Genomic DNA, 12592 nt, shown 5'->3' with positions numbered 1-12592 from the left:
CCTTGTCTACGCAGATATCGCCAGTGTTTTTATTTCACCATGGCAACCGTAACACCCCTTGTCTACGCAGATATCGCCAGTGTTTTTATTTCACCCTGGCAACCGTAACAATGGAGGAACGCAAAAAGTTTATCCACGATTTGTTTGTTATCCTGCTAGATGGAATGGAGATCCTATGGTATGTCGTATAAAGATTTGAGGGAGTTAAATTCTCGGCACTCAGCCAAAATGTTACTGGACATTTTCCGTCCTGTTCCGAAAGTTTGACATACAGTTTGGAGATCGCGGGTCATAAGGTAACCGTGGGTCAGGTGCGTATGATCCATTCGAAGTCGCGTTAAAATCACCTCCTCTCTGCACTCATTTCTAGTTGATGATATCCAAGGAGAAACGTCACTTCTGATTTCCCTTAATTTGTTATCAGAAACATTATTCCATATTTGTCTCCATTTCAATTTAATCCTATGCTTAATGAGGGTAGTTAAATCATCGATAGGCACTCCCCGATATGGAATTCCTTCCGAAATTGCAATCTTTGCTTTCCTATCCTCCACTTCGTTACCTGCAGTGTCCAGACAGTACAACAGCCGGGAAGAAAAAAGGCAGTTATCTCACCCCAATTGTTTTTTTTACTTTAATGAAAACTATGCATAATTACTAGTCAAAACTGATGAATCTGCCAAGTGTAGGTAGGGTGAATAAAACATGAGGCTGTTTCAAAGCCATCAAAAAACATTAATTTTTTATTCGGAGCTCTGTATCTTAAAAACTACCAACAACACTTGAAAATCTAAAAGAACATTATTTAAAAAGGAGTAAATTTTCTGAAATATTATCTCTAATAAAGCTATTTGGATGGCAACGTCCAATAGTTCTAGTTAAAGATACAGTCCTTTAAAAAGCAACATTTCATAAAAATGTACTGAAAAATCAGTAGTTAATTTATTTTGAGAAATACTTATCTCAGGAACTATGTGACGTAGAGATGTCTATTAGCAATCAAATTAGAGCTAGTTTAATGTACTATAAAGTTGTTTAAGACCTTTACCTTCGTAGGAATAGTAGTTTTCATGATATTTGTAAAATAAATTGATTTATAGTTGTTCGGACAATAAAGTTGATTTATGTCAAACTTTATTTCAGAAACCATACAGCTTTATTATAGCTTATATAGCTTTAATTTGAGTGCTAATAGACATCTGTACGTCACATAGTTCCTGAGATATAGAATTCTCAAAATAAATTAATTAACTACAGAAATTTCAGTACGTTCCATACAACATTTTTATAAAATGTTGCTTTTTAAAAAGTCTATACAGATGATCACTTTACTTCTAATCATTATCATTATTAGATTGCTCTTCTCCCAATCACGGATTTGGAACTGAGGTTGGAGACATGGTCCAATCACCTTCGGAACTGAAGTGGGAGACGTGGTCCAATCACCTTCGGAACTGAGGTTGGTGACATGGTCCAATCACCTTCGGAACTGAACTGGAAGACATGGTCCAATCACCTTCAGAACTGAAATGGAAGACATGGTCCAATCACCTTCGGAACTGAAGTGGGAGACGTGGTCCAATCACCTTCGGAACTGAGATTGGAGACATGGTTCAATCACCTTCGGAACTGAAGTGGGAGACATGGTCCAATCACTCCTTCGGAACTGAAGTGGGAGACATGGTCCAATCACCTTCGGAACTGAAGTGGGTGACATGGTCCAATCACCTTCGGAACTGAAATGGGAGACATGGTCCAATCACCTTCGGAACTGAAGTGGGAGACATGGTCCAATCTCCTTCGGAACTGAAGTGGGAGACATGGTCCAATCTCCTTCGGAACTGAAGTGGGAGACATGGTCCAATCTCCTTCGGAACTGAAGCTGAGGTTGGAGACATGGTCCAATCACCTTCGGAACTGAAGTGGGAGACGTGGTCCAATCACCTTCGGAACTGAGATTGGAGACATGGTTCAATCACCTTCGGAACTGAAGTGGGAGACATGGTCCAATCACTTTCGGAACTGAAGTGGGAGACATGGTCCAATCTCCTTCGGAACTGAAGTGGGTGACATGGTCCAATCACCTTCGGAACTGAAGTGGGTGACATGGTCCAATCACCTTCGGAACTGAAATGGGAGACATGGTCCAATCACCTTCGGAACTGAAGTGGGAGACATGGTCCAATCTCCTTCGGAACTGAAGTGGGAGACATGGTCCAATCTCCTTCGGAACTGAAGTGGGAGACATGGTCCAATCACCTTCGGATTGGTGCATTTATTATAAAATGTTTTTTTTTTTTTTTTGCTATTTCTTTGGATTTATCAAAGGTAAAAAGCTCTATTAGGGCTCCTACCTCAGCACATTTTCTGTACTTTAAACGAGTTTCTCTTATGTTTTCTACTATATAGATATAGAGCTCCGAATCATTTTTTTTTTAACGTTTTAAAAAATCGCCATTTTTTATTCCTCCTTCCTATACTTGGCAGACTCATCATCTTTGACTAGCTATTATACATAGTATTTATTACAGTAATAAAAAATTAGGATGAAACAGCTTTTTTCACCTCGGCTCTTTTTTTTTTAGCACGTGGTAATTCTAGTCCATCCGTTCCTGCTACTTTTGACTTAAGGATCAGCCCATTCGTCGATATTATATAAATTGGCGTTACTGTTACAGATTCAAAGTGGTGTAGCTCCTTTAATTCAGCCATCAAATCCTGATATTAGCGAATCTTATCACCGAAAGTTGAATTGATGTTGTTGTCCTACGCTGTGTGGTCAGTAAGAATGGATTTGTTCTAATACAGCTTGATGAGTCCTTTTTAAAATATTATTATTAATTTACAATGTCACAATTTCATGGTTGTTGCCAGGAATATTTACCTTTGGTCCAGGAAGGAACCCTTTTGGACAAGGGCTATCTCGAATTTTAAACTATATTTAACAACTTTCGAACAATATTAATGTTTCGTTCATGCCTCGAAAACGAAATTTTTTTCTTATGAAATAAGTATATAGAACTCAATTAATTAATTAGCTGACTTCTTTTTTGTTATTGTTTAATGAAATACAAGGACCGTGGACAAGAGAACTACACTGACCGGTGAAGCTTAGGGTCCGAAGAACAAACAACTGCAGAAGGCAGAGAAGATATTTGGACAGCTGTTCCAACAGGAGAGAGCTCCGGATGATACAACAGCTTCTATTTAGAAGGATTAACCTCAGTTTAACCTTTCGGTTATCTGTGAGCTGGCTGAGACCTACAATTACCATCTAGCCTTATTATAATTGACCTTATGTCAAAAAAATAACTTTTATTTAACCCTATTACACTAATGTTAGTAAATTTTACTCACCTACTACTAAAGAAGATAACAATTTATGACCAGAACCTCAAAGTGTTAAGTAAAAGTTGGCCTCAAGAAGGATAAAACGGATAACTAAATTTAATATATAAATAATTGACTATATTATATTAAATTATGATGAAGATGTATAGGAAGATGGTCAGGGTTGCGGTCACAAGTGAAACAAAAATAGTTTACAACTATTTTATTTTCCAACGTTTCGCCCCACTTTGCAGGGCTTCATCAGGGCTAAAAAGATACAAAATGATACAATGATAAGAATAAAAATACAAATATAAGATACAATGATATGAATAAAAATAAGTAACAATGGCAAGAGTAAACATTTTTATAAAAATACGTAAAATATATTTTTTCATGACGTTTATTTAATCTGTATTTGTTTTCCTTTCCCGTATTGTTTTTGTTATATGTACATCTTCAGTATTTTTTAACTGTATATTTTACGTATTTTTATAAAACTTTTTACTCTTGCCATTGTTACTTATTTTTATTCTTATCATTGTATCTTATATTTGTATTTTTATTCTTATCATTGTATCATTTTGTATCTTTTTAGCCCTGATGAAGCCCTACAAAGTGGGGCGAAACGTCGGAAAATAAATAGTTGTAAACTATTTTTGCTTTTTTATATAAAATATTTACACTATCGACCTGAAGATCCCTCGGCCCACTCTATCTTCCACGAATGAGGGGTAGAGCAGGGCTCTTTGAGATCCCAGCACAGACCTCTCACCGCGTCACCGGTAATGAGCCAATGGAGGCTCACTAAATGCGCTAAAGCCACTAACACTAACAACAACTTCTCCATTTTTATTTTATAATAAGTCGCTTGGCCACTCCCGTTTGAACCTTCGAGGTGGATTGTAGGGGTGGATGGAACTGGGTAAGGATTGAACCAAAGGATTAGGATGATTATAAATATTTATATAGGCTTTTCAGAATTAGGTTAATATAAGGTCAAGGACAAAAGTGTAGATTTTTGTTGGAAACGTAATAAGGTGCATTGACTAGCTCTAAGGATTTTAGATTGAAAGGATTGGATTGGATGTTCCTTGGTTTAGCCGTTTTCCAAAGTTCATGTCTTTAGGTCCAGATAGGTCTGAGTATAGTCTTACATATTAAAAGTTTTCTATTGAGAGATGTTCTGCTGAGTTTTCGGTAAAGTTGGCTGAATCGTCTGTTGAGTTCTTGTCTTTTAATTCTAGTATGTTGGTTCCAGGTGAGTCCTTTGCCGTAGATGAACTCACGATATCGCACTGTGTCAAATCTGAGTAAAGGGATTTTATTAAAAAGAACAGGTGGGTAGAAGCTGGGGCGGAGGGTAAAAGTCACATGTGTGCATTTTGATTCATCGACTTGCGAGATTATACAATAAAAAATAAAATAAAATTTCTCTAGGTTGAAATATACACAAAGCAGATAGAATTACTTAGAAGTTGAACTAATATTTATAAAAAAAAATGAGGGCCATCAATCAATATTTTTTTTTACTATTTTGAGTAGCTTTCAGGTGCAAACTAGAGAATTTTATCTTTTTATAAATTTTAAGATAAAATCACCTCTTATTAAGAATCGCACATTATAAAAATAAGTAAGATTATTAATACAGTATTAATAAATAACAATCATTGTACTCACCGTGACGGCCGTTTAGGATAAACCTGTAAAATAAAACAAACAATTATTAAAAAATGATTAAATAATTTTTATTCAAACATAAAATTTAAGTCAAGTTATTCATCCAATAGGAGCTTCGGAGATGTTTAACAATGCCATATCTGACACAAAAAAACTCATATAATCCAATGAGTTATCTTGAACATGGAAAGGTGAGGATAAGAGGTAAGTTTTACGAATTCGAGGAGAACCTGGAGAGGAACAATCAATAGAAAAACAATTTTAAAAAAAACCAACAGGTTTTTGGGAAAAAAAAATAATTCTATTGCTTTTCGACCACCAGGTGTCTAGCCTACCTCGATTTCAGTTTTTGCATTTCCTTAAACGCTTTAATTTTGCATGAAACAGATGTCTCAGGACTTTCTCGTTTGATTTCTACCATACTCAACAAAATTTTCATCTGTACGGTATACAATTTACCTTGTTCCTCTTTGGTTAGAGCTCAAGTTCAAGCGCCGTATTGGATTGTGGGGTAATGACAATGCCATAAAATCTTTTAGACCGCTATTGAAATTACTCTAAATATTTTCTTTGCTTTAACGCACTTACTCAGCCTCCTCTGGCTCAGTAGTAGTGACTCGCTTAAAGGACTGCGGTGGGATCCCTCGCGCGTGGGGATAGAATGGGCTTGTATATTCCAATAACATTGTACCTAACAGTATGAACGTGATTAGTGTTTTTTAAAAATATTTTATTAGTCATGCTATAGGTAACAGATAATAATTATCTTTTCGAGTAGGATTCGAACCGGATCCTTAAAGTTAGCAGTCCATTTTCTTACTAATAATATTGTAATACTTCTTAATAAATAATATTTGATTATCAAATAAGAAAAAAAAATTTAAGGACCAATGTAGTGTCGTCCTATATTTAGTTTTCTATTTAATTATTTACATTTTTTACTTCTTAATCCTTGATCACCTACCGTAGTGTGAAGAGGTTTCTTGTAGAATCAGATTCGAAATCCTCGACTTTTTTTGTTTACCAAAAAACCAAGACCTGGAAGAAGAACGATTCACAACGGTCCATGCAGTTTCGACGAGGCATTAAAAAATATCCTTAAAAATCTTTGCCCTGAAGAATTCCTGAGAATCAAGAATAGAAGAAATGCTGAGAGCGGTGTGCTGTTGTCAAAGCGTCATACATTAAAGATTTTAAGTTCGCTATACAAAAATGAACTAAACATGTTTGGTTCTGAGTTTACTTTTTTATTGAGTAGCCGTCCCACAAAATGAAAAACCCCCACCATGGTTAAAATAAATTGGTCACCTGTAGATACTCCCCCCACATGTTAGAAATGAACAGGAAGAGGGTCATAAAAAAAAAAATACATCTAACCAGTAGTTCATGAGTATACAATACGCATGCTATATGTTTGTAAATACATACATTATTTAATTAAACAAGATACATACGAAAGAGTACAAAAATCAATTGTTGAGTAAAGCCGAGAGATTTAGGATACGTGATCCCATTCCACGAGGCTGGATTACCAAACCTAATCCTTACCTTCCATATTTCAGTCTGGTTTAGAACCTGGGTTTTATAAGGAAGACTTTAGTTGCGTAATAAATTATAAAAGGTATTATAGAAAATTAGACGTTGTTAATTCAATAAGGCCTATTTACAATACAGCAACCTTTCATAAATAATTAAAAACGATTCATTATACAAATTTCTTTGAATTTGATCTTACTATTAAAATAAGTCAGGTTTGGTGTTCACATCATACAAGTTTTACTTCCTATAATAAATATAGTAAGTATTATAACCGCAAATTTTGACATATCCTTAGTTATATGTTTATCGTTTACAGTTGCCCACGCTCAGCGGAGAAGGGGGTAGGTTAAAGGAAAATAATAAAAAAAAAATATTATAGCAGTACTAATCTTTCCCTCCTCTACGACACAACCCCTGATGAAGACGTGAAACTCAGGTCGAAACGTCGGCATAAAATAAATAAATATGGTTTTGTTTATTTATGTTGTTCTTTGCTGACCGCACCCCCCGACAAACTTCTTCAAGCATTAATCTACGGTCAACTATCTACACCTCAATAAAAAAAAATAAATATAATCTGCAAAAGGAAAAAAAAAAAAAGATGAAACAATAAAGAATTACTCCTTAGGTGCTAGGTTATTTTTTCTTGGAAATAACAAAAACCCCAAAGCATTATGCCCTCAATATAACTAAAATATATCCATATATAAACAATTGTTGAATACCTTTACATGTAGATAACAGAAAACCTAGGGGTGTTACTTACCCACCTGTTGAATTATCGTTATATTCCGTGAACAAAGAAAGAACAAAGAAAATATAAGTAAATTAACAAGTTGAATGAAATCAGAGAAAGAACAGCAGAACTATATGTACTAAAGTTTAATATATATGTATACAGAGAATGAAAAAGGAAAAAAAAAAGAATTATTATCAATTAATAAAACAATTAAAACTTATAGGTTGACTTAACCTTAACCTTAATAATTATATTTACATTATTATCCAAAAGAGTATAAAAGTGAATATAAAATAAAAACAAAATAAAATTTAGTTCAAACCCCACGTAGTTCTACACTACTAGTGTTAATGACCGTTATTGAAGTAAAACACCATAATTTTGAAAAACAAAACATATACGACAACATTTCTCATATGGTGATATTCCGGTTCAAACCATAAACACAGAGGGCCTTTAAACTATTACCACTTCACATTGAACAATCGTAACGTGTTCCAAAATGAAACTGTCGCCCTTCACAAAACCAAAACCCACTCCTCTAATACATATCGCTCGTGTTTTATTTCACCAGGGCAACCGTAACAGAATCGCAAAGTAAAACGTGTTAATCAGTTCTGAGCCCAGTGTACAAATTGTTTTACTCATTTAAGAACAACAATTTTATTTATTTCTTGTTATTTACAATTATATAATTGTAAGTTTGCTGTAGATGATATAATGACATGATACAAGTATGTTGAGAATCTACCGATTGATAGAACTTCAATAACATTTCTGGAGGAGAAGGTCTCGAGGCCATCTTCTTTTCAAATGCCTAGGAGTATTATTAATGAAGTATATAGAATAAGTAATGAAGGTGGAGCAAGGCTAGAAAAAAGATTATCACGGAAGGATTGGTATCTGGTTCTGGCCAACTCGACAAAATATGGAATACTGAGGTCCTGATGGATGACTTGATTTGTGACAAAGAAAGGAGCATTAAAGATTTTACGAAGGATTTTAGACTGTAAGGATTGGATTCGGGAGAAATTCGGTGGTTTATTGGAGCCACAACTAAACCGTCGAACATCAAACGTATCCAATCCTTTCAATCCAAAATCCTTACAACTATAGTTAATGCACCATATTACGTTTCCAAACGAACACTACACCATGACCTACAAATCCCTTATGTCCTTTACCTCATACTAACCAAATTCTCAAAATTCCATATAAACCTTTCCAACCATCCAAATCCTTTGGTTCAAACCTTATCCAGTTCCACCCATCCCTACATCCCACCTAGACGGTTGAAAAGGCAGTCGTCAAGAGACTTATTGTAAGTAAAAACGGACAATTGGAGTTCTGGCAATGGTCAGATTCTCCAATCAAGAGTGTTTGCGGCTTTAGTGCACTTGCTCAGCATCCACTGGCTCACTACCAGTGATGCTTTTCATACACACAGTTTTATTATGTTCATTTTGTTTATTCATCTGTCTGTATATATTTTAAGAGAGATTTTTTTTTCATACATTTATTTATTTCATTTTGTCTTAGTGTGAATGTGGTCATTCATCATTATTACTTATTCCCCACAACTGTGTGGCAGATTAGATTAGATTAGATTTTTATTCAGGGCGATCAACATCTAGGTTATTACACCCTTTTTACTTCATCTATCTTCTTGACTTATAGTTGAATGTAGAATATTTCCTTTTACACTGGTCGGTATTGGTGGATTATATTTTAGTATAAAGTTGTGTTTCTTTGAGAAATTTTATTATTTGGTCTATGGATTCTGCTGAGTCTTTAAGGGCTAATTCTCTTGTTCGTGGAATTTTATTATTTTCGAAGGCTATAACGAAGGTTTATGACGTAGGGTAAACAATATTATTAAATCTCAAATTTATCAATAGAAACTCAGTATATGTTAGCACAAATTTATATAATTGTAACAATTTTGGCTATATATATTATACACTTAGAAAATACCATTTTAAATAAATATTTCAATTTATTATCTCAAAGGTGTATTCAAATTCTCATATTCAATTAAAATATAGTAAAAAAATAGCATTTAGGATTAAAATTATTTTTAATATTTTAACAATGAGTAATGTAAATATTATTCTGAAATATCCAAAACTCTGTAATGCACTATTTCCCTGTTTAATTTAACTTCGAAGCCCATAAATTGTTAAATCTAGAGAAATAAATTGAATGGATTTTATCGAAATATAATAATTCATTACGAAATACTTTTTCCTCCTTTTTTTTTTATTTTCTTCAAAGATGTCAACAAGAGAGTCAGAATATTTTTAGAAGTTGATGATCAAAACGGTTTGATATTCTTTGATTTATTTGTGCATTAGTATGTGTATCATATTTTAAAAAATTGACAATATCAGTTTATTTATTAATTTTAACTTCGTAAATTTCTTATGATAATGATATTTATAGTAGTATTTTAACTTTTGTCTTTTTGTTAGTCAGTTGTGTTTTCTCACTAGCATATATTTTTTACTACTTAAAATCATAGACAAAGGGAGGTAAACAAATGTTTTGAGAGAACCCTACTCTCCTCTCCTCTCCCGTGCGATATCTATCAATGCTGTATTATCAGGTACCTTACAAGTGCAGAAGTTTAAAAAAACATCTAATTTTAATTGACGTTCAATGCTGATTATAATTATAGTTTTGACTTCTTAATGACAAAATAATTCTGCGGCCAGATGGCTCTTATTATAATTTTCTCCTCTTGATTTCTCATAAACTAAAAGAAAAAAAAACGAGGAATTTTACTACTCTTAAAACATCAACAAATGAAACTCTGTAGTGGCATAAATTTTTTTATATATAAAAAACTGGCTTGTAATATTTTTTTTTTTTAATCTTTTAGTATTTATTTTTTAAACATCTAGAAGGGAACAGGCAGGTGCCTGATGGGAAGAACATGGGCAGATCCTCTTCTTTCCTCCTCTCCACTGAGTCCCTCAGAAATGCCTATCTACACACATGCTTATAACTAATGAACTCCATTAAAAATGATCATTCAAAATATTAAAGTTGAATTGTAGAAATATTTATTAATCTAAAAAAAAAAATCACAATCATCATAGATTATATAATTCAATAATATTTGTCACATTATTTAATCTCTCAAAATATAAATTAAGATTTGTTTTTCAACATGGTAATTTTCAACTGTGTGGCAGATTGTGATATCTATCAATAAATAAAAAATACGCCTCTTGTACATTTTTTAACTGTATATTTCGCGTATTTTTTAAAATTTGTACTCTTGCCATTGTTACTTATTTTTTATTCTTATCATTTTTTATCCAAGTTTATTTTATACTGATACTATTTCATGTCTTTCTTCCTTTTATTTATATGTAATTTCTTATCACTTCATTTTTACATAATATTTATCCTAGCTTAAATTACCTTATTGTATCTTATTGTTGTAATATTCTCAGTTTTTTGTATCTTTTTAGCCCTGATGAAGCCCTGCAAAGTGGGGCGAAACGTCGGACATTAAAATAGTTTTAAACTATTTGTTCGTTTTTTTACCGCAACCCTGACCATCTTCTTACATTTTAATTTCTTAATAGTTTAATGAGTTAAGTTCATTTTTCTAATTTATATGTGTTTACAGTTTTATTATGTTCAATTATTTAAAATATAATAACAACAAAATTCGGCAGTTCGTTTCTTTTATTTTCATTTTTATTGACGGTTGGGCTAGTAAAGGTTCCATTTTAACACCCACCCGCCGTAACTTATTCTTTATACAAACAAGAATAGATAAGCTAATACGCTCTTTAATATAATAAATTATACAATAAAGTTTATATTTTAATGTTAAAATAATACATAATGCTTGGGAACGTAATCAAATATATTCTTTCCAACAGTGTGATATATCGGCCACTAAATTCTCGTATTCAATATATTTCGCGAAATAACCTTCCGCCAGTAACAGATGGTCAAGCGGCGACAAGATAAGCCCAAGTGAAAAGGTGGTGAGTGATGAAAATGTGCGCGAAATAATAAAATATGAAATACAATCTTGCAATATTGGATTAATGTCTTTTTGAGAATTTATGTGACAGGGAATTATGAGTGTCGCTCCGTTTGTGGTTTAGTTTAACCCTGTCAGAATGGTTTACCTATGTTTGAGACAGCTCTGTCGGAACAAAGCGTGTGTTTTCTTAATCTATTAATTTTGAAAAAACAAATTTTATTTCTATTCTAGCTGTGCTCTGCGTTTCATCCGTGTTAAGTTTGGATGACATACCCCTATGACTTGTGTCAGACTTTCGTGCAGTACAAAAAAAAAAAAACTCAAAATGAAAAAAAAACATATATTATAATCGAAAATTGTACAAAAAACATACAATGTGAACTTTATGTAATATATAAACATTAACTTTATAGTGAAAGTTATTGCTTAGTATATACATTGCTACAACGAAGCATTGTCGGGTCTGTTAGTAGAGGTATAAAAATAAAAAGTAAAACTGTACCAAAATACATAAATAAAAATAATAAATTTTATGTTGTATATATCTCAAATTTATATATAGAATCTCTGATTATTAAATTTTACAATTAAAATATGGTTTAATAAAAACATTACTTACAATTCTCAACTGCAGTGTGCCCTGCATTATGATGCTAATCTTGAAATTTGGGGGACTGAAAGGGTTTTGAAATAAAAGGATTGTGTGTGTTTAGGTTCCCCCAACATATACCGGTTTTGTTATTTGTTATTTTTCAGTAGGTAGTCAGACTGTATATTTTGTATGTTTCTATTTTATGTTGTTATTTGTGTCTTTATGTATTTATTATATTTATAGCGTGAATTTAAATTTTGTACATCTGATGTTTTATTAATGGCTTGATTCATATGTTTTCCTTTATGTCCTTCCCCAAATTTCAAGATTGTTGCATCATAATGTAGAGCATACTGCAGTTGAAAATTGTAAACAATCTGTTTATTAAACCATATTTTTTTTTAATAATTTATTTATTGTTATTTACAACTGTATAAATGTATACACATCAAGTAAATGTCCTGTAAGTAGACAAACTGTCTAAACTTCCAACTCATTACAAAAGACTGATCTACATGACAATAATAAGACCCCTCTGGACATACGGAGTCGAGCTTTGGGGCTCCACTAAACCTTCGAATTCCTCTCGTATCCAATCCTTACAATCTAAAAATCCTCAAAGCTCCTTATTTTGTTGCTAATAAAACCATCCATAAAGACCTAAATGTTCGTTATGTAACCGATCTAGCCCAAACCCGATATC

The sequence above is a fragment of the Halyomorpha halys genome, unplaced genomic scaffold (assembly GCF_000696795.3).
Source record: "Halyomorpha halys isolate HHAL.00 unplaced genomic scaffold, Hhal_1.1 Scaffold345.1, whole genome shotgun sequence".
Taxonomy (NCBI): domain Eukaryota; kingdom Metazoa; phylum Arthropoda; class Insecta; order Hemiptera; family Pentatomidae; genus Halyomorpha; species Halyomorpha halys.
This window is presented reverse-complemented; position numbering follows the sequence as displayed.